The 26,989-nt window shown below is 43.1% G+C and overlaps 1 long non-coding RNA gene across 1 annotated transcript; it reads right to left on the bottom strand.

Annotated features, from left to right (window-relative positions):
* Positions 1–18,965: 18,965 nt before the first annotated feature.
* On the bottom strand, positions 18,966–21,904 carry LOC149919201 (uncharacterized). The gene is made up of 3 exons (XR_016464845.1): positions 19,996–21,904; positions 19,759–19,895; positions 18,966–19,158 (listed from the first exon to the last, which is right to left on the bottom strand). It is a non-coding gene; the product is annotated as an uncharacterized LOC149919201 (long non-coding RNA).
* Between the last annotated feature and the right edge of the window lie 5,085 nt (positions 21,905–26,989).

Raw genomic sequence — 26,989 nt, 5'->3', positions numbered from 1 at the left:
CCCCTCGAAAGCCGGGTGCCTGAGCACAGCTCTTTAATTCCACCTCTCTGAAGGCGTCATGAAGCCGGATGGGCAGGGATTGCGGAGAGCAGAAGACAACAAAGATGCTCCTGCCCAAGCATCCTGAGGGACCAGAATAAGCGAGGCCAATGGCTGGTTTGTGCCAGGGCAGCACCAGAACCAAAGGGCTCCTCCCTCAGAGGCCTGCGAGAGCTGATCAATTCCCACTGAATTCTCAGAGGCAGTGAGGCCCTGGCACAACTTTCCAGAGCAGCGGTGGGTGCCCCATCCTGGAGACCAGGTTGGGTGGGCCCTGGGCAGCCTGATCGGGCTGGGGGCAAGCAGCCCACGGCAGGGCTTGGGGCTGGGTGGGCTGTGAGGTCCCTTCCAGCTCAAACCCTCCAGACATCCATTCTATGATTAACAGTAGCTGTACTTTTTTGTAGCAGACAGTGCTAATGTCTCATGTGGTTGCTCACAGTTGTCACAGGAGGTCATGTGTGTCCTTCTATTTGTCCTTTGGCACTGGGGAGCTGAAGTACCTCCTGGGACTGGCTGAGGGGATTCCCTGACCTGCACACCCTGAAGGATACAGCATGCCAACAGGTCAACTTCTGTTGGATTTCAGAACGATTTGTGTTCGAGATTTCTGTAGAAAAATGCATAATGTATGCATAACTTTGCAAGTATATCAAAAAAGTATTCCTCAGTCATGAGGAGCTGGTGACTTCATGTCACTGTACTGATTTGATTAAAAATAGTTTTTGTTTGTCTGGTAGAACAACACATAAGGCAGCATATGACACTAAACACAGAAATAGAATTTTGAATTATCAAGTCAAAATAACATAGAAAACCTGCTGAATTCACACGCACAATAAGGAACATGAAGCTTGGTATATAATTCTAAAATTGTGATTGAAAATAGAAAATGTTTTAAGAAATTCCCATTTAGTGAAAAATATTATTTTTTCAATATTTTTACCATAGGACATATTTGATACGAACATTCCCCAAAAAATCACAGCTGTGATCTTATAGTAAGAGTACAAATCCTCGAAACAGGACTTTTCCAATCTCTGCAAAGGTTGGACATGTCAAGTATGTTCTCCATGAGTTATTCTGTTTTACTAGTTTTACCTCTGCTCACCTGGTTTAAGACAAAGTCACATTTACGTGAATTCCTTAAGTAGTCCTTACTCTCACATCCTTCCTTACCTCTATTTTCCCCTTTATTTGACATTCCCCACTTTCATGTCAGCCAGGTGGCAGATGTGTTTGGCTTCACGTACCACAGAATAGTGATGAAGCTGCGGCTCCTCGCTTTGATACTCCCTTTTTTTTTTCTGAGCATTTGATCCCTTACTCATGCTGACAGTCAAGACTGGTCTGAGTCACACTCTTACAGGATCTTTCTTGAAGATTTTGGTATTACTACAAGATCTGTCATAGTGTGAGACGTAGCGTATCGTTTTCCTGTCTAGAAATGACTTTCCAGAAAGCTGTGCCCCTGATCTTGCATGTACAAACACACATCAGGATGTCAGTCCTTCAGTATCCCCCAAGACTACTATACATATCTCACACATGAAGCATATGTTTATAAGTTGCTGAGTACTGCAGATGCATGTACTAAGGTGATTTTAATATGATCAAATATGTAATTTAATATAATCTGGCTTTGGTTTAATAAGATGAAGACAAATAGATGAAGAAGGTTCATTTATTCCTGAGCTCTTGAAAATTGTTCCCAGGTATGAATGAGTTCAGAGTGTGTGTCTGCCCCAGATATTTTATGGGATGGAAGGGGAAGTGAAGTACAGTAAAAGAGGATTGAAGTGCACTGGAGAGTGTCTGCAGCTGGCAGCATTTGGCCTTGGGAGCATTCAGTGATAAGTTTTATTGCTTAGGGAAAAATGAACTCCAGTCCTTTTCTTTGTTTGCTGGTGAACAGAGGCTCGATAAATACAATATCCTGAAGGGAAGTCCAGGAAGAAGAGCTGACCTATGAAGTACAATTAAGGATGTGATTTTCATTGTCAAAGGATGGAGAAAGCACTGGATATCTTTGATGAAAAAATATGCAGTATTTCTGCCTTGAAAAATAGTCTACCTGCATGAAGTATTTATTTTGTGGCTTTTGCTTGTAACTGAGTCAGTTGTGGCAATTATCATTAAGAAACAAAAATATCTTCCTTTCAGAGTCAGTGAAGCTTTGACTTTACCCACTGGAGAAAGGGAGATATTTCAATCTGCTGGAAACATGTTGGATTCTTTCTGAAAACCCTACAGCATCCTTAAAGGGCCCAGGTCTGCTACTTGTGATTGTGCCTTACGTATCCCCTTCAGTTCTCAAAACTTTATGTTCAGGAGGAGATGGGACTTAAGTACAGCAAATGCACGGGCTGCTTTACTGAAGCTGTTAGGTACAAAGAGAGCAAAAATGTGGCTGAATTGCATGGGCAAAAACAGAAGCGCATCACTGTATTAGTCCAAGTTAGGCAATCACAGAGTGCATTATATGTTCATGAAAACAGCATGTAATTGGTCACCTGTCTTCGTAGGGGAGGTGCTCCAGCACCCCTGATCATCTCTGTGGCCCTTCTGTGGACCCTTTCCAATAGCTCCCTGTCTTTCTTGCATTGGGGGCTCCAGACCTGGACACATTCCTTAAGCTAAATAAATGTAGTTGTCTGTTACTTCGTAAGAAAACAGAAAACTGAAACCCATTCTTGTTTGTGTCCGTGAGTATCCATTGACCATTTCACTTTTTGCTGGCCACCCTCCATTACTTCCTGCCATGAATGATACAAGCCAAGCATTACAGCTGAGTGAAACAGAAAAAGAGGAAAGTGAGAAAAGTGGAGCCTGTGAATAGGAAACTAAGATGCAGTGGCCTGAATGTGTAAGCTTCAATTAGTGAAACCTCAGCCAGTGACCTGGAGCTCATCCTGACAAACTTCATGCAGGGAACACAGGGCAACTCAGCGGCCGTAAGCAGTGTTGCACTGCAGGGTGCTGACAATTTGCTCATAAGGAGCACTGTCCTGGGCTTTGGTGAACAAGGTACCCTGCTGCAGAGGCCGATGGAGCTGAATTCTACACACTGCTTCCAGCACCAAGCTGGCGCAGCAGGCAAGGCTGTGCAATTGCTGGGCTGTTCAGCAGCCTCCATCCCCCTGCTGCACACTTACATGAGGACATACCTCAAGGAGCTCTTCTGAAACTCCTTACCTAACCTCAGTCCCAGAAATGTTCTGATGAACACGGTCATTTGTCCTTTGGGTGCAGTTTATGAGTGATACGGAAGACAAATGGAAGCAAACAAACGAATCCACCCATCCAGCATGGATAATAAAAATACGTAAGGGCTGATGCATTTAATTAGGCCAGAGGTCCTCCTGATTCATCAGCCTCTGCCTGACCTTGACCAAAGCAAGATGCTTGGGTAGCAGCAAGGAAGCTGACAGGAATTCTTCCCTATCCATCTCCTATCCTTACTGGCGTGCAGCTGAGCTGCCCAGAGGAGGTACCTTTCTGTTTCATAGCACTGGAACTAGTTTTCCTCCATGAATCTTACTGCTTTCTGGACTTGTACATACTTTTGCTGTCTAAAACAGCCTGTGGAAGAATTTCACAACATTTTACCTTGGAAGCTTGCTTAGTTTCCTTTTTTTCCTCAACTTTTTTAACTTTGTTTTCTTCATTGTAAGCCTCATGTTTGTATTATTCTCAGACCAGAGAGCTAATACAGCAAACAGTTTCGGGGTTCAATCTAAAGTATGTGGAGAGGGACTGAGAGGCTGAACAAGCAAGTAGACATTAGGGGAGGTGTAAACAGTAAAGAAGCTAAAGAATTTTGTGCAGTAGTAGGAAAGGACGTAATGGGAGAAATCGGGGGAAAAATTTGTTGTGGCTGTGAAGGCAAATGTGTTCTAACACTGCCGTGTATTTCCATCAGAAACAATAAGAGGAGATATGGATGTGTCCAGAACACTTATAGAAGTGGGTGGAGATCACTCTGCACTGGCATTCAGCAGCCACCAGATGCTTTCTGTCTTTGCAGTGAGGCATTTGCTTTCCTCCGCACATGGGAACCAAGCTGTTTATCTCATGGCCACATCCCTGCTCTTGAGCCTTGGCATTTGACCTGATTCAGATTTTGCTCCATGGATCGTACAAAGTTTTTGTCATTAGACATTAGAGGAGGAAGTTATAAAATCCAGGTACCTGCTTGTCCATTTTTTTCTCACAGTATTCAATAAAGATACAGCTAGGGTAGGAAGCAGGAGTAAAATTTTCCAGTCGGGAGCTGCAGATCATTAGCAGAATCTCATTGCAGGCAGGCAGCTGTCCTTCCCTGCGTTCCCACATCCTCCCGGCCCCTGAGCACTTGTGGCAGTGGTATGGAAGTCACCCTGGTAGGGCTGCTGCTCCCTCACTGCAGGATTTTGCACCTCCCCATAACACACAGACTGAGGCAGGAGAGCAGTCAGGATCTGCGTCTGCGTGGATGTGCTGCTCATTACAGCTGGGAAGCAGAAAGCCACCCACAATTTCTGGAGCTCGGATGCCCAGACTGGAAATTGAAATAAGTTGATAAAAATAAACAGGGCAGGGAGAACTCAGTGCATTAGTTCTAATCCCAATGATAGCGTGGCATGGCCTCATTTAATGCTGGGATCTGGCAGAGGTAGCTGATAAGGAGCGAGCGGTGACAGATGCCAGTTGGCACCACAGAAGGAAGCTTGGTTTTATAGCCCACACTGTGAGATAATAATGGATACAAAAGAGGACACACAGACCAAATTGTGTGCTCCGAAGGAAAAGCTTCTTAAAAGTCACTCTCACTGAATGGAAGCAGGGGTTTCATGTGCCACAGTGTAGTGACCGTGCTGAACAGAACACATGTACCACTGCTGGGGTGGTGGCCATACACTTTTCTGAAGGTTCCTTTATGCATCCTCTTCTTTAAGAACAGTTCAACAAAAGAGAGCTGAAAAAAAGGAACATGAACTTACTTAACTTCTATATGCACCACTTTATCAGTCCATGAGGAAGACAAGTTCAATGATATATTTGTTCTGAGAACAAATAACTGGGAGAAATTAAATGTCAGCACGCATCTGGGTTTTTATTTGTGCATTATCAGAGTGAACAGGGAAAAAATTCAGAGTTTTTGTTATTCACCTTGCAGAGAATGAGGCAGATAGCTTTGTTCCAGCCACTGGGCACATCCCAGTGCAGCTCTCTGGTGCAAGGTGGGCGCAGGTCTTTTGTGGAGATTGCTGGGAGACACTGACAGTGAGGTGTGAGGCACAGCTAGCGTGTGAGATTCATTGCTACAACATATTGCTAAGAGGAATGCATTATTAGGATTGCCATAGATATAAAAGCATCTATATAAATGAGTTGCTGTGAGATGTTGGGCAAATTGTTTCATCTTCTCACAATGGTTCAAAATGAGGATGATTATACTTACTTTACTGAGTAAAATAATTAGAGATCTAAACATAGAAAGCACAGTATGTTCCTAATGTGATTAAGACAGATAACAGGGAAGGAAAATAAATGGCAATGTCAGCTCTTGCTCTGATGATGGGGTTGCTGGAATGCCTGTGCAGCATCTAGGGGTGGTGTGAGATGAGGATGACTCCAAGCTCCATGGCTGCTTTCTTTCTCCTTCAGCAGCACTGGTTTGTCTATCAGTGGTTGTTCAGGTGTAACTAAATAGGAATTTCTTCATTTTAGCCGCTTGCTAACTCTGAGATAAGTTGGCCATCTTCATCTTTTGATCTGCTGTTCTTTAGTGGACACATACGCTGCTGAGAAGACACAATTTATCACTGATATCAAAAATAAGATGTGAGGGGGATATTTGATAGGTTTTACATCAGTGGTAAATGTAGGGATGGCACGTAGAAATGAAGTTTAGAATGAAATTCATGGTTTGGTCCTTGAATAGTCTTCCAAATACTGTGCAGTGCCAGTACAGTCTATGTTAGATGAATATGTTTGCACCTAACTTCTACCTGCACCTGATACTAATCTAATACCCAGCAGGGACACTTTAGTGCATTTCTGCTACTGAGGATTGAGTACAGCCCAATGAGGCCTTGTAGCAGAGCTCAAGTAGAAAAGCAGAGATGAAAAGGAAGCCTAAACCTTCTGCAGTTGCAAGCTGAAACACAATACCCTCTGTGTTGTTCTTTGTTTCACTGCTCCAGACTGAAACAGATTAAATCAAAGTCTATTATTTCTCTATGCAGTGAGCAGCATACTGATCTCAAAAACTCCAAAAACAACTGTAGCTTCAGATCCTCTTGGTTTAACTCTGACTTTTCAATTTTTGAATTCCTTTTCCAAAACCTAATTGTAAGGTTTTGTAATTAATGGCATTTTTTATTTTAATTCATGTAATTTGCTTGTAATCGATGTGATGCCACCTAATGAAAACCTGAAGGTAAGGTCTTAACTTGGAAGTCATTACTAGTACAGCTGTATTATAGCTTCTGTCGGAAAAGTGCTGGTGATGTGTTTCCGGCTTACGCAGATAAAATTCTTTTCTGTTTTCTTTAGTTTCAGTGAGGTGGACAAGAGGTTTGTTTTCGGAGCGTTCTTGGTAGCTGAAATCCCTTTCTTTTTATTTGTTTTTTTTTTGTTTGTTTTACTGAAGGCATACAATAATCCCCCTACAATGCATTGCCTGTCATGTTCAATTGCTTAATTAAGTTACTGTGGTGAACTCATTAGGACTATAACAGTTTAAATCTATTATCCATAGCCAGCCAAACATTAGCAATAAGATGTTAGTGCCTTATTCTGGAGTCTGGATTCTGCCTTTCTGCTGGAAGGCAGAAACTAAGCTTACAATGGAAATATTGGCTTCTTCCTACAGCCCAGGGCCAGTCTCCTCCCAGTGTCTGTCCTTGCTTAAGTGTTTAATAGTAACTGATTAAAAATAAACTAAGAAATAGCAAACAGTTCAGCAATAAACTGCACATTGTGGTGCATATCAACAGAATGTTTGTGGTGAAGGACTCCACCAGCTCCCTGGGCAGCCCATCCCAGCACCTGACCACTCTTTCAGAGAACTTTTTCCTAATGTCCAGCCTGAATCTTCTTTGGCACAATTTGAGGTAATTCCCTCTCTTCGTAGAATCATAGAATCACAGAATCAAAGAATGGTTTGGGTTGGATCGTGGATCCAAGGATCACGAAGCTCCACCCCTCCTGCCACATGCAGGGACACAAACATCCATATTTAGACCAGGCTGCCCAGGACCTCGTCCAATCTGGCCTTGAACACCTCCAAGGATGGACGGGGCGTCCACAACCTCTCTGGGCAGCCTGTTCCAGCACCTCACCACTGCCATAGTAAAGAACTTCTTCCTGACATCCAGCGTAAATCTTCCCTTTCTCAACTTAGAACCATTTCCCCTTGTCCTGCTGTTATCTACCCTTTCAAAGAGTTGACTCCCCTTCTGTTTATAAGCTCCCTTTAGGTACTGAAAGGCTGCAGTTAGGTCACTCTGCAGCCTTCTCTTCTCCAGGCTGAACAAACCCAGCTCCCTCAGCCTGTCTTCGTAGGAGAGATGCTCCAGCCCTCTGATCATCTTTGTGGCTCTCCTCTGGACCCTCTCCAACAGCTCTCTGTCTTTCTTGTACTGGGGGCTCCAGACTTGGACACAGTACTCCAGATGGGGCCTCACAAGAGCAGAGTAGAGAGGGACAATCACCTCCCAGTCCCTGCCGGCCACCCCTCTTCTGATGTAGCCCATGATACCATTTGTTTTCTGAACTGAAAGAGCACACTGCTGGCTCATGTTATGTTTTTCATCCACCAGGACACCCGGGTACTTCTTTGCAGGGCTTCTCTCAAGGATTGCTCCTCTCAGTCTGTATGCCTGGGATTCCTCCAGCCCAATTGCAAGCCTATCAGGAGCTACACAGGAGAAGAGGCCAACCCGTACCTCGCCACAGTCTCCTTTCAGGAGGTGTAGAGAGCAATAAGATCTTCCCTGAGCCTTCTCATCTCCAGACTGAACAATCCAGTTCCCTCAGCCTCTCTTTGTATGACCTGTGCTCCTGACCCTCACAGCTTCATTGCCCTTCTCCAGACACGCTCCAGGACCTTGATGTCTTTTTTGTTGTGATGGGCCCAAAACTGAAGACAGTATTTGAGATGTTTTCCAGTACTCCTTCCGTCCCTGAGCCCTGCATCCCTACACCTCTGGGTGGGGACTGGGGTGGTAAATCCCCCCCTGCTGTGAGGACAGAGCAGGTCCGAGACCGCCTCATGAGACTGAATGTGTACAAGTCTATGGGGCCGGATGGCATGCATCCCAGGGTTCTGAAGGAGCTGGCTGAGGTGGTTGCCGAGCCGCTCTCCATCATATTTGAGAAGTCGTGGCTGTCTGGTGTGGTCCCGGATGACCACACCATCCGGCCCGGATGACCCAGAGGAAGGGTCACGTCACTCCCATTTACAAGAAAGGGAGCAAGGAGGACCCCGGGAACTACAGGCCGGTGAGTCTCACCTCTGTGCCTGGGAAGATCATGGAACAGATCATCCTGGATGACATGCTTGATCACATGAGGAAAGGGCGTGTGATCCATGACAGCCAGCACAGCTTCACCAGAGGAAGGTCATGCTTGACCAATCTGGTGGCCTTTTATGATGGAGTGACGGCATCGGTGGACAAGGGAAAGGCGACCGATGTCATTTACCTGGACTTGAGCAAGGCCTTTGACATGGTCCCCCACCACATCCTTCTCTCCAAACTGGAGGGATGTGGATTTGATGGGTGGACCACTCGATGGATAAGAAACTGGTTGAAAGGCCGCAGACAGAGGGTGGTCATCAATGGCTCTATGTCCAGGTGGAGGCTGGTAACGAGTGGCGTCCCCCAGGGGTCTGTCTTGGGACCGGTGCTCTTTAACATCTTTATCAATGACATTGATGACGGAATTGAGTGCACCCTCAGCAAGTTTGCTGACAACACCAAGCTGAGTGGTGTGGTTGACACAGTTGAAGGACGGGATGCCATTCAGAGGGACCTCGAGAGGCTAGAAAGGTGGGCCCGGGTGAACCTGATGAGGTTCAACACAGCAAAGTGCAGAGTTTTGCACTTGGGCTGGAGGAATCCCAAGCATCCCTACAGACTGGAAGGAGCGGTCCTTGAGAGCAGCCCTGTGGAGAAGGACCTGGGGGTCTTGGTAGACGAAAAACTTAACACGAGCCAGCAGTGTGCCCTTGCGGCTCGGAAGGCAAATGGGATCCTGGGCTCCATCAGAAGAGGGGTGGCCAGCAGGGACAGGGAGGTGATTGTTCCCCTCTACTCTGCTCTTGTGAGGCCCCATCTGGAATACTGCGTCCAGGTCTGGAGCCCCCAGTACAAGAAAGACAGGGAGCTGTTGGAGAGGGTCCAGAGGAGGGCCACGAAGATGATCAGAGGGCTGGAGCACCTCCCCTATGAGGACAGGCTGAGGGAGCTGGGCTTGTTCAGCCTGGAGAAAAGAAGGCTGCGGGGTGACCTCATTGCAGCCTTTCAGTACCTAAAGGGAGCCTACAAAGAGGAGGGGAATCAACTCTTTGAAAGGGTGAGTGACAGCAGGACAAGGGGAAATGGTTTTAAGCTGAGGGAAGGGAGATATAGGTTGGATGTCAGGGGGAAATTCTTTACGGAGAGAGTGGTGAGGTACTGGAACAGGCTGCCCAGGGAGGTTGTGGATGCCCCATCCCTGGAGGTGTTCAAAGCCAGATTGGATGGGGCCCTGGGCAGTCTGATCTAGCATTAGGTGGAATGGTGGTGGCCCTGCATGTGGCAGGGGGGTTGGAGATTCATGATCCTTGAGGTCCCTTCCAACCCTGGCAATTCTGTGATTCTGTGATTCTGTGACCTCACCAGTGCAGAGTACAGAGGGATGATCACTTCCCTGCTCCTTCTGGCAACCCTATTTCTGACACAAGCCAGGATGCCATTGGCCTTCTTGGCCACCTGAGCATACTGCTGTCTCATGTTCAGCCGAGCATCGGTCAACAACCCTGACCCATTTCGTCTGCACAGTCTTCCAGCCACTCTGCTCCAAGCCTCATACAACATAAAGGGCATATTATATATCACCTATTATCTTTCCAAAATATGGAGATCTTTTTCACATCTTGGCCTGTAATGGGCTCAACCTGGCAGATTTCAGTCATACCAAGAAATTGATTAGAAGATTCATGTTGAAAATCATTTTTAAATGTCCATCAAATTTGAAACATCTGCTTAAATACTATAAAATGATAAATAGCTTTTTATTAATTTGCACGTTAGAAGTTCCTCCCAAGTATTAACATGACCCACATTGCTTGAAAGTGTTAGTGGACTTCTCTGGTTCACTGAAAGATAAAATTAAATTTTAACAATTAACTGGAAAAAGCTAACAGGAGTGGTTGAGTGATCAGTATTAAATGTTATTTTCCTTCTGTGTCTATTATCATATTGCTGTTCTCTGAACATCTGTGATGATTCAAGTGTATGACATCTAGCAGCTATGTTTTATAGCTGTACCAGACATAAAGAGCTCGTGCTAACAAGTACTTGTAGAAGAGTTTTCATACAAACAAAAACACACATACAAGGGGTTTCCTTATTCTAAGAGACTAAGGTAGAAGCTTTATTTATGTAGATGAATAGTTGCATTGAATTTGGTAAGGTTGTTTATCTTTGCCTAACTAAACCTTAATCCTGCATCCAGCACTTCAACACAAGTTAATACGCCTGCTACAGAGTTGCAATATAACATTGCAGACATGATAGTGAAGTTATAAAATTAATCACATTTATGTAACATCTGTTGCCTAAGTACCTCCAAGCACTTTACAAATGTTAACTAACAAGAAGCCTGCCCATGCTGTTTTTGAAGTCAATGGCAGCCTTCCAGTTGTCCTTTGAGGGAGCAGGCACAGGCTCTGAGCTGTATAATAACTAAAAGTAGGTTAAGGATCTCTATGTTCATTGGGAAGGGAGGAGGGAGAGGAACAGAACCCAAAATGCCTGTCTCTAACTATAGGACTGCATTTCCCTGAACAAAAAGGTAGCATAATTCACAATTAAGACCACAGAAAAATCCATAAAGCAGCATCTGCTCACAAAGACTAATGTTGTCCTATAGAATGTGACCTTTTTCTTACTCCAAAAACAACAAAGCTAGGCTTCTTGGGATGTTCCCTTCCAGTGGCTGCAACTGCCCAGTAAATAGCTGTTCCTTGGAAAGAGATGCTGGTTTCCTTTCTCTCTCAGGCTTTTTTCTACAGAAATGTACAACATTTTCAGACGTGCAGTTCCTTCACCTTGAAATTTCCTCTGCCTGTGACCAACATGGTTTTAAATCAGTGCTCTGGGCTTTTTGAGCCATGGTAGGTAATCTTATGAGGAACAAAGTCAATATGGATTTGCACTTTCACACTGAAATGCTTTCCTGGTAGCAGCCCCCTGTGCTGATTGCCATTTCAAGCAACTCCTCTGGCATCCTTCTTCACTCCAGTTCTCACGGGCAGCCAGTGGAGCCTCTTTTGTGCCTCAGGGTTGTCTCTGGGGTCTGCATGGAGGCAGGAAGGTCATGGTGCTGTCAGAAGCTGGAGACTTCATTGTCCCTAGTAGAAAGATAAATAGTGTGCAGTTAAATAGCACCACTTCAACAGGAACTGGAACACAATTGTATGGAGGATACTATCAAAGCCAATAAAAGAAAGCAAGGGCCTTCCAGAGCCAGTTTCAGTGTCCCAAAACAGAAAGTCCCAACAATGTATCTGAAATTAAGGAACCAGAAAATAGCCTTTAGTAATTTTCCACTAGGAAAATGCGCTTTAGACTTTAAAAAATTGAATTAAATTTTGCAAATTATGCCCCTGTGGAATCTAGAATCTTGGAATTTCCCATTTTGGAAGACTCACAATGGTCATCGAGTCCAACTCCTGGCCCCAGATCCGGAATTCAAACCCTGTGTCTGAGAATATTGTCCAAATGCTCCTTGAACTCAGCAGCCTGGGGCTGTGCCCACTGCCCTGCGGAGCCTGTTCCGTGTGCACCACCCTCTGGTGAAGAACCTTTCCCTAATACCCAAGAACCTTTCCCTAATACCCAACATGACCCTCCCCTGATGTAGCTCCATGCCATCTCCATGGCACATGAGGAAACAGAAAGTTCAGGTGATACTGTATGTGGCATATGGTCAACACAGTTCAGTGAGAAGAATTGCTGTAGCAGTTAGGACCAGTATTGATTAGGTCATCCAGCCTTTACGGAAAACAGTTACATGGACATCCCTACAGAAATGTGGTCCTGTTTGGCAGTGCTGTGGAGGGAACAATACTAGTCAATGTTATGCACTGCATTATGATTCATCTGCACAAGAGGATTTAAATTGATATTTTTTGTGGGTACAAACAAGTCTATCTTTCTGCCTTACCAGTCATATTATACCTTTTCTTTTAATACACCCTAAATAGCATCAGCTTTAGAGATGTAAAATTGTTACTTATCTCTGCAATATGATCTCCTCCCATTTCTGGCCACATTTACTGCCTGCCTCCCAGTTTGCATTCTGTTCACCATCCATCTTCATTGACTTTTCCCCTGCACCAATGCAAGATCAGAACACCGCAGGAAATTAAACAGTGCATATAAATCATGTTTATTGTTGCCTCGGACACAGAAAGATAAAAAGGCTCAGTAAGAAAGGCACGATGACTCACATTTTTATTAGTATATTCAGTTTTTCATGAAGCTGAGTCTTCATAAAGAAAATGGTTTAATTGGACCACTGAGATGTTGAAGAATTCAAACGTTCCACACAATCCAGACTGTTTATCTTCTGAAACCTCAGTTTCTGATTTTCCACAGTACTTACAATCACAAGGGAAAGAACTTTTCATCTTTTAGAGAACATGACAAATTTCTAAAAGCTGGAAAGGCTCTGTGAGGCAGAATGCACCTCTGTTGGCCAGCATTTAAGAACTGATAATCAACAAAATATGAATGCTGCAGGTGTATTCCCTGAATGATCTCCTCCATTTTTTTGTAGAAGCTGCAGAGACAAATCTGTGGGTGGGGCAGAGAAAATGAGGGCTCAGTCAAAAATTAATCATGTTAACAGAGGTTAATGTCTCCCACAGTATTCTGCAGAAGCTGGCAGCTTGTGGCTTGAATAGCTATACTCTTTGCTGGGTAAAGAACTGTCTGGAGGGCCAGGCTCAGACAGTGGTGGTGAGTGGACTTAAATCCAGATGGAGACCAGTCATGAGTAGCATTCCGCAGGGAACATTATTGGGAACCTGTCCTGTTCAATATCTTTATTGATGACCTGGATAAGGGGATTGAATGCACCTTCAGTAAGTCTGCAGATGACACCAAGCTGGGAGGAAGTGTCCATCTGCCTGGAGATAGGAAAGCCTGACAAGGGATCTGGACAGGCTGGATCGCTGGGAAGAGGCCAATGGGATGAAGTCCAACAAGACCAGGTGCTGGGTCCTGCACTTTGGCCACAACAACCCCAGGCAATGCTACAGGTTTGGGGCAGAATGACTGGAAGACTGTGTAGAAGAAATGGACTTGGGAAAGTTGGTCGATGCTTGGCTGAACGTGAGCCAGTAGTGTGCCCAGGTGGTCAATAAGGCCAATGGCATCCTGACTTGTGTCAGAAATATTATTGCCAGCAGGAGCAGGGAAGTGATCATCCCTTTGTACTCAACACTGGTGAGGCTGCTCCTCAAGTACTGTCTTCAGTCTTTGGTCCCTCACTACTAGAAGGGCATTGAGGCCTTGGAGCGTGTCTGAAGAAGGGCAGTGGAGCTGTGAGGAGGCCTTATGAGGAGAGGCTGTGGGAACTGGGATTGTTTAGTGTGGAGAAAAGGAGGCTTAGGCAAGACTCTACAACTCGCTCTCTACAACTGAAAGGGGGTTGTGGCAAGGTGCAGGTTGGCCTTGCAAGTCAGAACCTCAAAACTTCAGAACCTGAGAGGTCCAATTGTCATGACATTGCTGGGCCTCTGACCAATCACAGGAAAAAACACATTACCAGGATGAGGTTTTTTCCTGTGTTCCCCAAAACAGAATCAGACATGAAAGGAGCTTCTGGGAAGGCTGCTGTCTGTGCTAGAACTGGTCCAAATTATCATTGAGCATACGTCATCTGAAGTTACAAAGTATCACCCAATGTCTGCTTCAGTAGGGCTTCACAATAGGTATTTGATCATCAAAGATGGTTATATTCCAGCATTATGTAAATTTAAAACAAATTTATCTACAGAACTACTTCAGACTGAATCTGAATGTTACAAGCTTCCAATATTTTAGGTTCATGAAGATATTATGTTGGACCTAGTCCACAAACATAACCTTGTTTTCTCCTAAAGTCAAGGAAAATGGTTGTACAGCTTCATCCTCAATATGTTCAGAGATGAGATTTAGCAGCTAGTCATTTAGGAAAGCATGTGCTAGGAAACAGCAGTCAGAGAAAGAATAAAAATGTAAGAACTCAGAGACATTATCTTTTATTCTATAGCAAACAGCTTTTAAAATTCTGTCTACAGTTAAATTAAGATTAGTGATTACAGTTAAATGCAATTTCTACTAGATTAATTACTTGTAGTGCTTTCTGCTCAGGACAGTTGGTCAGGAACAGCGTAAGAAGAAGCCACCTAGCTTCAAGGCAAAATCCTTCTACCACACATCTTACCATACGTTCTTGCTTGGTAAATACTTCAATAAAATCATCTACCATAGTTGTACTGAAGGATGTTGATAATGGAAGATGTTAAAAAACATCTGAATTGCATGATGCATGCCTTGGAGTCTGCTGATGGTGGGTCTTACCTCCTAGAGAGATGGAGTTGGTCACTGGCTAATGACAAGTTGTGATTTAAGTCAGACAGCACTGAAGACTCTTGGTTTGATTTTAATCACACTTTTATATTTGATTTTTACTCATGCTTACAAACTAAAAATTGATAAGCTACTCCAAATGCAAGCATATTATTTTCTTCTTAAGAACAGTAGAGTTCAGCAGTGGATTTCTTGGGTTGTCTGACTGTGGTTTGAACATGGCTTAAAGTGTATTGAATAGCTGAAATAGCTTGAAATGCACATTTATTTAATACCAGCAAGAAAACCATACAGCCTTGTTAATTTGATCTCCATTCTTTCTGTTAACAATCCAAGAACATTGCCAAGAGAAAAAAGATCCCATAATGCAGAGCAGGACAAGTCAACATGGGATTCTGGGCTGCCAATGCTAAGTATCTAATTCAGAATAATGCAGGGATGTATAAACAGGCTAATTAAGGAAAACACCTTAGACACACACATCAAAGTGATAGCAAAATTGTTGCATTTAAAGCAAATTACTTCCAGAGATATAACATTATTCTGCAGACAAAATCGTGCTCTACTTTATTGTCATTTTCAATTTTTTTCATTTCAACTTTTACAAAATATGTTAATAACAAGGAACAGTTTGTAGCTGTAGGGGCAAATATCAATTAACTCCACTAGTGCATTCTTTTAAATAAAAGCCTTAATAGAATCAAGCCATTGAATAAGCTGGGTGATTTTGCAGTTGCCTTCTCCTGTTCCCCCTGGTTACCTTTAAACTGTGCAGTTAATAACTGGCAGTGCTGGGGAGGGAGATCAGGCAGCTAAAGCTTCCTTCGTCCCATTCTTGCCATGCTGGCACAGACTTCTTTTTCCTGTCTGGATTTACTTCAGTGCACTGGCACTGGGGGAAGTAAACAAGACGGGGATGATTTAACACACTGAAAGCAGCAGCAGCACCAGGTGCTCTCTAGATGCAGCTCCCAGTGCAGAACCATTGATGGGAATATGACTTTAAATTAAATTCTGAGTTAAAGAAACACATGAAAGGAAGTGTACTGTTCAAATTCAAGTGCATGTGGAAATTGAAGTACCCAAAGTGATTTTTATCGATATCAGAACAAGCTAATGAGACTCAAAAAAAAAAAAATGTAACAGTGCTTATATATCAACTTCATTTATTTGTAAAAGGAAATACCGAAGGTGGTTGTCAGAGGAGGCCTGGCTCTGCTTAGGTTCACCAGTATTTCTCTTCTTCCAGTTCCCCATCTCAAAGCAGATGCAACTCCAACACACACAGACGTTGAGCCCAACCTGCTCAGTGTCGCACTCAGTGTAACTCATTGCTTTCTGGAAGTCTACAACCATAGGAAAAAAATAAAATGAGGAAATAAATGTCTGTTCAAGCTTTTGCCTTGTGTTTGCAGTGTCCCGCCCTAGCAACCTTCCAGGCTGCATGGTCTTTGCTGCTTATCCCAAACAGCCACTCCCGGCTCCTTTACCCAGGTTTTGGTTACACACTGAGTCAACAGGCTTAAGAGTCAGCATAAACTATTACATGCTTATATTACATGTATTACCAGACTTGTTTCACATTGAGTGCTGAAATCTATGCTTGCTTGGTTTTCTTGGCACTGCAAGACTGACTCTGTCAACATCTATAAAGTGCTATGCACTTACTGGGTAAGAAAAGATGTATGCCTGCAATTAGTAGTAATCTCTATTATTTGTTTTTAAGTTCTAAATAGCATTTAAATCTGAACTCCTGAGTAATCTTGTATTCAATCCAGATGTTACTTCAGAACACTGACAAGAAGAAAAAACATAATACTATAGACAATTGCTTTATGGTAGAGTCACAAGTACATAATTAGATCATACGTTGAATTAAGACATCTCAGGTTTAAAATCTGGGAAATATAGTGTAGTCACGTAGTCAGCTGGATGAATCAGGATGATGCAGGTTCTTCTGCCATGCATTTGCTGAGCTGCTCTCTCACCAGTACTTTGACAAGACACCCAGTCTACTCTGCAGAGCCTCCGCTCAGTGTAATGACTCTCTTCCTGAGGCTTTCATGAACTATTCAAATAAAGAAAGCCTGTGTTGAGTTTTGTTATGTTCAAAACTTTGCTTATGGGAAAAAAGCAGCATATCCTATATGTTTATCTATAAGCAAAGGCAAGTGTTTATTATTAGTATAATTCAATTCCACCCAGTTTGATTTGGGAATCATCCTCAGTTTAGATCTAGATCTAGAGTACTCTACCTATTACAAAAATCAAATAGTAATAACACAAGTATGATACTTAAATATAGTAATAATGCAGTTAAAATTGTAACACACAGACTTCTTAGTTTCTATCCCTATTCCTGATATCTCGCTCTCCCTTCCACTGCTCTTCTGGGTCCTAAGGGCAGTGGGCTCAAGCTGACATGTTTGTTTGCTAACATACTCATACACCTTTGTCTTTGTTGGTTGGTTTGCAAATCCAGGTGACACCTGAATTTATGCTATATGGTTATCCCTAAAGCCATTCTAGTCCAGCCCAAGCATGCATGTTTTTTTAGCTGACCACAGTGGAGCTGTTTATAGCTGTGGGACCTCCAGTGCCAGCCTGTGCCCATCTCTTGTCTTCCCATGCCTGCGCTCCTTTATGCTGCACCCCTCATCTCTGCTTCTCAGTGCTATCCTGGCAGCCCTGCTCCTCACAACATCACCTTGCAAGTGTTACAAACCTCTTTCCCTATCTAGAACAAACGCTTGATACTGCTATCTGCAATAAAACAAAGATAAACAAAAGTGAAAAAAAAGAGAAATAGACACCTGGTCAATGAAAAAAACAAGTAAGACTGCTATGTGGCCATGACAAGAAAAGCTGGGGCAGACCTGGCAATGGCGAAGCCACATGAAAGGGTTTGAAGTTACAAATTTGCCTGCTGGTGTTGCGCTCCCAAGCTCTCCTGTGGCTTCATGCTGCTGATAGGGATAGCTGCCCACTCGGCTGGGCCTGGCCATGACCTGCCCACGCTTCTGCCCGCTATCTGAGAACCAGCCAGCCCTCTACATCCCTATATTTGATCTCTGGCGTGTGGGCAGCCTGAGTCTGCAAGCCTGGATCAGGTTGCACTTGTACACCTGCTTCAGCTGCTCCTGTGCTTATCCTGCTAATTTACACCGTGGCTGCAGCAAAACCAGAAGCTGCTGGGATTTAATCACGTCCATCCTTCACTCACCATGCCTTTTGGACAAGCTTCCCACCCTACTACATTACACAGTGGTATTTCATGGCTCTGTGCGGCCCAAGCCACCTACGCTCCCTCATGCAGGTGGTGGGGAGGAGAAGCCACATCCTGACAGGGACACAAGGCCCTGTGACTTCAGCTGGCATATTGAGCATGTTGCATGGTGCCACATGGCTGCTCACTGCCACCAATCAGCACAGCAGTTGTGTGGTTGGCTTCCTGAAAGCCTGGCCTGACTGAAAGGCCTGAACTAGGCCTGGATGTGCCCAGGTTTCAAACCTTTGCTATGCAGAGTCTGGTAAAGTGCTTACATTGCCTTGAGCACAGAGCCTTCCATGATCCTGTCTTTTTCACAAGTCACATTTTCAGAGGAGAAAATAGGAAAAAGAGTAGAAGAGCATGCCACAAAGTGTTGCTGAGAGACAGTGATACCCAGGTGTCACAACACCTGCCTGGAGCAACCTCCTCAACAAAGCATTCCCCAGGGCTAGGAGAACCATCCAAGGACCTGGTGGATCGAGAGAAATCCCCCTCTGTCCCAAATGAGATCCCCAAGGCAGCAAGTGCTGATTGGCACCTTTGTTACTGTTTGAGGGAAATTTCTGTGCAGTTGGAAGAGATTTCCGGATAGATGGCTACAGGGAGCCCTGCAGTGAGGAAGGATCTTGTCTTGCTTACGGGCTGACTGGCTTTGATCTATGGGAGAAATCAAGTAATGAGTGCTTGCCTGCTGCTTGCCTGGATGGCAGCCAAACTAATGTGGTTTTATATACATAAACTGAGTGATTACATCTCATACGATTGCCATAGGGATTTTTTTTTTAATTCTTTAATAAAACATGTCTCAACAATTGCCTCACAAAGGTTAAAAAATTTTCATACATGCAAGTGTATGCATATTAAACTAACAAAATGAAGCTGCTTTTATCATGGTCAAAGAACTTGTAGCCAAATGTGGTCAGTTCAGATGGAGAGTAATTGTCAGAAGCTGCTGATGGCTTGTGCTGCACTACTTCTCTGACTGCTGCCTCCATCCAGGTGTAGGGTGAAGACCTGCAAAATAAACTATATCTAGCCAGACTTTTATTCCTTAACTAAACTGCCTTGGATACCTGTGGACCACTTTCTTCATAATGAGATTTCTTTAATGGATGTGCTCTTTCAGAACTCGCAAGAGCAGAGCAGTTTCTCTGGACCTGTGTGAAGAACCAGACCCAAAATCATGTAACCAGCACCAGTGCTGCAGAAATTTTAGTACAGCCAGCTGTTTAAACTTCATTCTCTTGGTGGGTTCACTTATGCTAACAATATCTTTTCATACAGAGTTTGTCTTCTGTGTGAAAAGTGTAGTATGGGGAGATACTGCAACTTGTGCTTTGCTGATAGTAATCTGCACAAGCACAGTGTTGGTGAGTTAGACTGAGGAAAAGTTTTACCAAAGTTTAGTTGTGGTTTAGCTTTTCAACTGTGAGAAGACTTTAGTGAATGTCATTTGCTGAAGTTAAAAGTCACCAGAAGTCTGTACTGTGGGTCTGTTTTATGTGGAAGCTGTCCCAGGCAGTGCAGCAGCCAATGCTTTTTGGCGAGAGTTCCTTTGAGCATTCAGATTTTTTAGAGCTAAGTTGTGGAAGCTCCTGGTGATAAATCACAAACCATTCACTTCTTCTCTCTGTGCTGTGGCAGATAAGCTGTGCTTGTGGGAGGGCTGCTTGGCACATGTCACTCGAAGGCAGCAGCATCAGTGGTCTTCCACGTTCATCCTGATGGCTACAGACTAACAGCGGCCAGCACTGAAGGGAGAAGGCATTTTAGGCAATGGGTTTGGTCAATGGATAGCGTGATTTGTGTTCAGACTCCTGAGTAATTGAGAACATTTCTCCTTTCACTTACAGTATATGTGTTCAGAAGGCTTTTAAATGCTTTACAGACTGAGAGAATGCTCAGGCCACGCTGATTGCCTCTCTTCCCCGATCAGGAATATCTAAGATGTCAAACCAAGCAGGTTGCCCAAGTTGTGAGAAAGTGAAACAGCGACCTGGCAGAGGCTCTAATTATCTGCTTAACCACATTAATGCTGAGAGGCAAACCACTTTCCCTAGTAGGTCAGTAAGCCTACAGAGGAGACTTCAACGAAGTGAGAAATAAAAATAACCTTTTCACAATATGGGCTGCTGCTGCTTTGACACTTCCAGCCAGAAAGTTCTAAGGACTGCTGAGATCATAAGTGAAATGACACAAAATAGAATCTGCAAATTCATTCTGTAACATGGAAGTAATTAATTCTCACACTGAAAATCTGTGTCTTGCTATCTGAGAAGGAATACTGAATGGACTGCTTCTTCCCATGGCAGACACTACAAAAACAGAGGGACTAACATCTAAACCACTTGCTGAGGAGTGCAAGAGCATGGTCACCATTCTGTCAGGCCAGAAGAAAATGCTATTCTGTATCCCAATTAAGAGGCAAAAAAAAAAAAAAAAAAAAAAAGAAAGTTACCTTAAGTATATGGGAAACACTTCGACTGTTGGTTCGGATGTGAATGTCCATAAACACTCATGCAGGAATGGGAGTGTGTGCAAGTTTCAGCACTGCCACTTTTGTCAGGGCTCTGAGAGGCAGCTGCTATGGATGCAAGGTGTCTCCTGAGCAATCCTCCAGGTTTGGAGGTAGGTTTCCAAAACTCCTCCGACTCTTTGGTCTGTTGTTTCCTGCTTCCCAAAAAATGAGAAAGGCAAAACCAAGCATTTTATAGGATGCGTGTGTGGTCTCACATAGTGGCCAGGCAAACTCTTATCCTCGCTTAATGAAAAAGAGGTGTCTGGGAAAAGAAGACACTCAAATGCAAAAGAAACCAGAAGTCATGCCCCAGAGTGAGCATCTCGGAAGTCTGAGTTTTGGCCTGTTTGCACACACTCATACAGTTTAACAGTGTGTTTACATTTCCTTAGCAACCTTACAGGGCTCCTTAAATATTTTCTTGTAAATTCACTTTGTGAATTTAGCATGGTTCTCTGTTTAAACATGACATACAGCCCCACATAGCAATTAAGGGCTTGCCCAGTGAAGCCCAAAAACTAATCTATGACAAAACACTCCAGGCAGAAGAACAGCAAAAGACACTAGAAGCTTAAGCAAATATAGACCATGAGGTCTGCAAAAATAAGGACAATGTGTTGCAAAGTATTTTGCAACTTGACACTGTACATGGTTGTAGGCAATCACTTAAAGTTGCTGTAAAGAGCGGGGAATCAAACATGTCTGATGTTAATTTCACTAGCCTCTCTTGGTCGAGATCAGCAGTGCTTGTGTGGTTGCTTTATGACTGTGGAACTCTGCTGCCTTTAAGCTACTAAGAACAAAATATTTGGCTTATCCCATGTTGTTTGTGGATATTTTCAGGCTCTGCCAGGAGGTGACAGGCTCAGTTCCCCATAAATTCTGAAAGACAGTGAAATCAGTGAGAGGTTTCAGCTATCCCAGGCTACTCATTTTTTTCAGAACACAGTGAAGTGGAGCTTTACCCAAATAGCTGTTCATGAATGTTTCCCAGCACTCTCTTAATCCTTCAGGACAAAGCAATAATTTTTTTGAGATTACCATTTCAAACGGTGAAATCAAGTGGATATTTGTATTCCATTCCATTTCCATTTGAGAAAAGCTAGCTAATACTTTAGATGTGTTCCTTGTAACATGGTGTGTATCTATCAAGTATAACTAGCACCAGACACTAAGCTGGGATAGCCAGTCTCTGCCATTTTCTGACTGAGATATTGGAGTTTTGAGGCAATTTCATTGGTATTGTTCTCTCTGCAGAGAAAATATGAACAATGTAGGCAGTGATAGTTATCCTACTCTGAAAAACCCACCAGATAGCTATGTATTAGATCCTCCATATCCATACTGCATCCTCTCTTTCTGCTTTATCTCCTGCTTAGCACCATAGCGTCTTTGTACAGTGTCTGTGCATTGTTCCCCAGTAAGAATACATAGCTTGCAGGCATGAAGAAAATCCATGCTTTTTTTTTCCTTTTTTTTCTACGCAGCAGTATGCGTGAAAGGCTGAGTATTGTGCTAGATTAGCAAAGTGCAGATTTTTTGAGAATTTAAACAGTCTCTAGCTTTGGGCTAATGAAGAAAGCAAACTATCCTTTCCCAAAGGGAAATAGGCTGTTTTACTGGATCCTGGTGGAAACGTACAGTGCTCCACCTGGGATAGCAGAGCCTCAAGTTCCAAGCAGCACAGCGTGCCCATGGGTATTATGACCTGGGATAAGTTTCAGAAGGCAGCATGGGATAAAAAAAAAGAAAGAGCACTTCTCAACTTGTCAGACAAACCAAAGTGTGTACATAAGCAAATACGAGAATTATGCAATTAAAGAACATACACCATGTAATCCCTTCAAAACCAGCATATCTGTCAACAAGGCTTTTTCACGTCAGGTATAAAACACACATATATACTTCTACTGTATAGTGCTGCTAAATTTAATATATGGGATTTTGACAGGTTTTTAAATAATCTATGGGAGGCTTCACATACATGAGATAAATAGTTATGGATTGCAAAGACTGAAGTAGTGAATATTTTTTATGCAGCTTTACTCCTACTCAATTTGCATACCTTTGCCAGGACTCAATAATTTAACTGATTGTTGTGGCATTTCTCTCCTCTCAGTGTAAAATTTTAGAACAAGGATATCTTTTTATTCTTTATGTAGAACCTTTGTGCTGGAGATCCTGTTAGTCCTCTTCCATAACACAGTTTGAAGAAAGGTCATCAAGGAAGCACATAGATGAGAAATGCAGGTCCAGCCTTCACCTTCTTTCTCAACCATGTAAGAACCCATCTGTTACTGAAGAGGAAAGAGAAAGTGTTTGCAGTTTTTCTGAACAGATTAGTTCACATTTGCCAAAAAGAGACAATTGGAGTCTATCAAGATAAAGTAGGGAAGTTGTCGCATTTCTGTTAAGGCCTGCACAGATTACCTTCCAGATCCAAGAGAAATGTCTGAATTGCTGAAGCATACACAGAGGAAAGAAGGTTTCAGGATCTCTTATCCAAGAGAGAACCTAAAGCTTAAGTGCAGTGTGCCTGTAGGTATGTTCCCCAAGAGGGGAAATGAAGGGTAAAAAAAAAAAAGGGGGGGAAGAGAATTTAATCCAGAGTAGGTTTGAGCACAGCTAGAAAAAAAACACTCTTTTTTCATGGCAAGGAAAGGAGTAGCTGACATGAGCTCTATCCATAGCACTATTCAAGTTGTGGCACCAGGCCAGGCAATTCCAAAGGCCTGGAGTGTAAGTTAACTTCTGAAAAAAGATTCAGTAAAAGAGTGGAGAGAAGCATCTCCATGTATTTTCCCTTTGTCTAATGACAGCTGCACATATACATAAAAGCCACAATTAGCTATTTATACAAGTTAGCAGTTTAATCAGGTTCTTCAAATATATTAACAATACGACTGTGCATGGTTGAATCATACTGTTTCCCAGCAGGTTCCTTGAATGAGCAGACTTGAACAGCAATTTAAAAGGATTTTATGACTTTTTTCAGTCAAAGGTCTCTTTTCACTTGGTAATTCCAATTTGGAGGTCATCTAATAGTGTGTTAGAATAGACTGCCAAAGGGAACTGTTGAAGTCTGCTCTTCAAGCCTTTGTCTGTATGCATTTCACTTCTGGTATGCACAAATCCTGTATTCATGACTATAAACTCGGGCAACAATAACTTGAGGCTGTGCCTGTCTCCTTGGGCTGATGGGCTCCCCTTGTGAAGGACAAACTTTATCTGAAAGCTTTCAGGCTATCCTAATTTGATTGAAACATGGAATAGTAATATCTGAGGCTAGAAGGGACACCATCAGATTACCTGGCTCCACCTGCACCTTGCTCAAGCCTGGCATAAGCACAGAAGGTTGCTCAATGCCTTGTCCAGTTGGAATTTGAGGATCCCCAAGGCAGAGACTCCTCACCCCCTCTGGGAAACATGCTTCAGTGTTTGGCTACCCTCACTGTAAAAAGGTTTTTTTTTTTCTATGTAAGTGGAATTTCCTGTCTTTCAATTCATCCTATTGCCTCTTGTCCTCTGACTGGACAGCACTGAAAAGATGCTGGTTCTGCTGGTTCTTTTACTACCTTCTTTTTGGCATTTACACACACAGATAAGATCTTTCTGAGCCTTCCCTCCTCCCAGCTAAGCAATTCCAGCTGCCTCAGCCTCTGTATGACACATGCTCTGCTCTGTGTCACCTTTCTCTTACAGAACTTGCTCCACTATGCACTGCCTTTCGAGTGCTGGGACGCAGCACTCACTAGATGAGATGATTTCCTATCCTAGATCTTTCTCACTGACATCCATGACCTGGCGTTCCTAAAAGCAAATCTTATCAGTAAAAAACAAAGATAGTAATTTAGTTCTGCAGTATAGAGCATTCTGTTATATTTTGCTGTAATACTTCTTGTATCTGTATAGAGGTTAGCAAATGGAAACAGGTAGGGCTGAGGCTTACCTCTTGAGCACCTGAACAATGTGTGTCTTGGCAACGCCCAGGATGTTGTTGGTCTTCCTTGCTGTAAGTGCACATTGCTGGTTCGTGGTCAGCTTTTTGTTCCCAGTTCTGCAAAGCTGTTTTCCAGCCTTCAGAGTACTGTGTACCTGTCTGTTCCTGCCCAGGTGGAGGACTCAGCATTTCCTTTTGTTGAACTTCGTGAGTTTCCTGTCTGTCCATTTCTCCAGCCTGCCAAGGTTCCTCTGAATGGCAGCACAGCCACCTGGTCTGTCAACCACTCCTCCTAACTCCGTACCATCTTCAGCCTTGCTGAGGGTGTGCTCTGTCCCATTGCCTGGGTCCTTAATGATGAAGTCAAACAGCACTGGCCCCTGGACCAACCCCTGTGGTACTGCACTAATGCCAGGTCCCCTTGGTGCTACTGGTCACAGCCCTTTGAGTCCAGCAGCTCAGCCAGTTTCCATTCCACCTCACTGTCCATTTATCTAGACTACCATAGTTTGTCTATGCAGGTGTTATGGGAATTGATGTCAAAAGCCTTGCTACAGTAGGGATAAACAACATCCATCACTCTCCCCTCAGCTGCAAAGCCATGTTCGTCACAATTTCCTCTACTTAAATCCATACTGAAAACTCCCAACCATCTTGTTCATATGTTTGAAAAAAGTTCCCTGGAAGATTTGCTCTGTCACCTTCCCAGGGACCAAGTTGAAGCTAGCAGGATGTGGTTCACTGCATCCTTCTTGCCCTTCTGAAAGACAGAGACAGCATTTACTTTCTTACTTGTCCGAGGAACTTTCTCCAATCACTGTGACCTTTCATATATAATTAAGAGCAGTCCTGAACAAATGGGAGAATCCCATCAGGTCCCATGGACTTGTGTATGTTTTATTTGCTCATTTATTTCCTAACTCAATTCTCCTCTGCTGAGGTTAAGTCTCCAGTGCTCCAGACTTTCTCACTGACAGCCTGGCGTTCCTGAAAGCAAATCTTATCAGTAAAAAACAAGGTAGTAATTTAGTTCTGCAGTATAAAGCATTTCATTCTATTTTGCTGTAATACTTCTTGTATCTGTATAGAGGTTAGCAAATGAAAGCAGATAGGGCTGAGGCTTACCTCTTGAGCCACATGCACCTGAACAGTGTGTGTCTAAAACTCTTGTTCTCTTGGTGAATCACATAGGGATAAGAAAAGCTCTTAGAAGTATTTCCTGCAGAATCATATGTGTTATTGGCAATGTAAATCTGGCCTAGGCCAAAAAAAAAAAAAAAGACAAAAAAGAGACAAAAATAGGATGATATTTTAACAGTCATAAAAAAGCAAAATTTGTCTATGTGAAAAGCCTGTTTTTTAAACAAGCACAACTTTATAACTAGTAACAGGAGATAATGCAAGAATGAAAGCAACCTTCTAGAATCGAATTTTGAAGTTTCTGATCAAATTCCTGTTATTGTGTTGTTAAGGAAGTGGCCTCGTTTGCTGAGCTGAAATGATCCTAGAAGAGCTTCCTGTTTAAAGCAGCAGGGATTGCACCCCCAGAACCATCAATCATACGATTCATAGCATTCGCCCAACTGGAGCACTACAGGAACAGTGCTCCATTCAGCTTCAGGAGTCCGCTGTAACATTATGAACTGCAGAATCTCAAAGTCAGTATTTCTCCACTGTGTCACATTAGTTCTGTAATAGAAATGGGTATAGTTAGGAAGAGATGAAGCACCTTCACTGTGCTTGGGAATCAGATCAGTGCTCTCACATCCTCTCTGATGGTAGCTAAGTAGTTCATAAAAAGTGCAAAAAAATCTGAAAAGCAAACTACATGGCATGCACACACGTTTCTTCCACAGAACAGCCAACAATAGTTTAAGAACTAAAAGTCCAGAGCTTAAAGATTTATATTCCTTGTAATTATAAATTATGTCTACTGTTGCTGATGCTTACATACCTTTAGCATGGCTGTCATGTTCTGGTGATTAGTTTCACAAAGTAATGATGTGTTTTTAAATTTTTTGGCTGTACTACATTTTTCTCATGGAATTTCATTATAATATGGTATTTTCAAGTGGAAACTGAGAACAGTTAAGCTCTTCATTGTTTTCTCAATGTTGTAATTGTACTTTGTATTTAAACAAGAGGAGGAGACAGAGCCAGTGTTGCTATGAAGTCTTTAGTGCTCACTACTCCTTATTAAAAGCAAACACAATCATAAGGCTAAATAAAAATGTCAAAATTAAGAACAGGATGAAGTAAATCAAGAAGTAATGTGTCAGGCAGATTTGCTCACCACATGAAAGCTATGTAGGCAAAATGTTATGAAATGATGTTACGATATTTTGTTCTCTATAAGAGCAGAGCAAGCCGGTGTTATGGACTGGTTT

The sequence above is a fragment of the Phasianus colchicus genome, chromosome 2, assembly GCF_987193195.1.
Source record: "Phasianus colchicus chromosome 2, bPhaCol1.hap1.1, whole genome shotgun sequence".
Taxonomy (NCBI): domain Eukaryota; kingdom Metazoa; phylum Chordata; class Aves; order Galliformes; family Phasianidae; genus Phasianus; species Phasianus colchicus.
The sequence above is the reverse complement of the archived record's forward strand: the minus strand, read 5'-3'. Positions and strand labels throughout refer to the sequence as shown.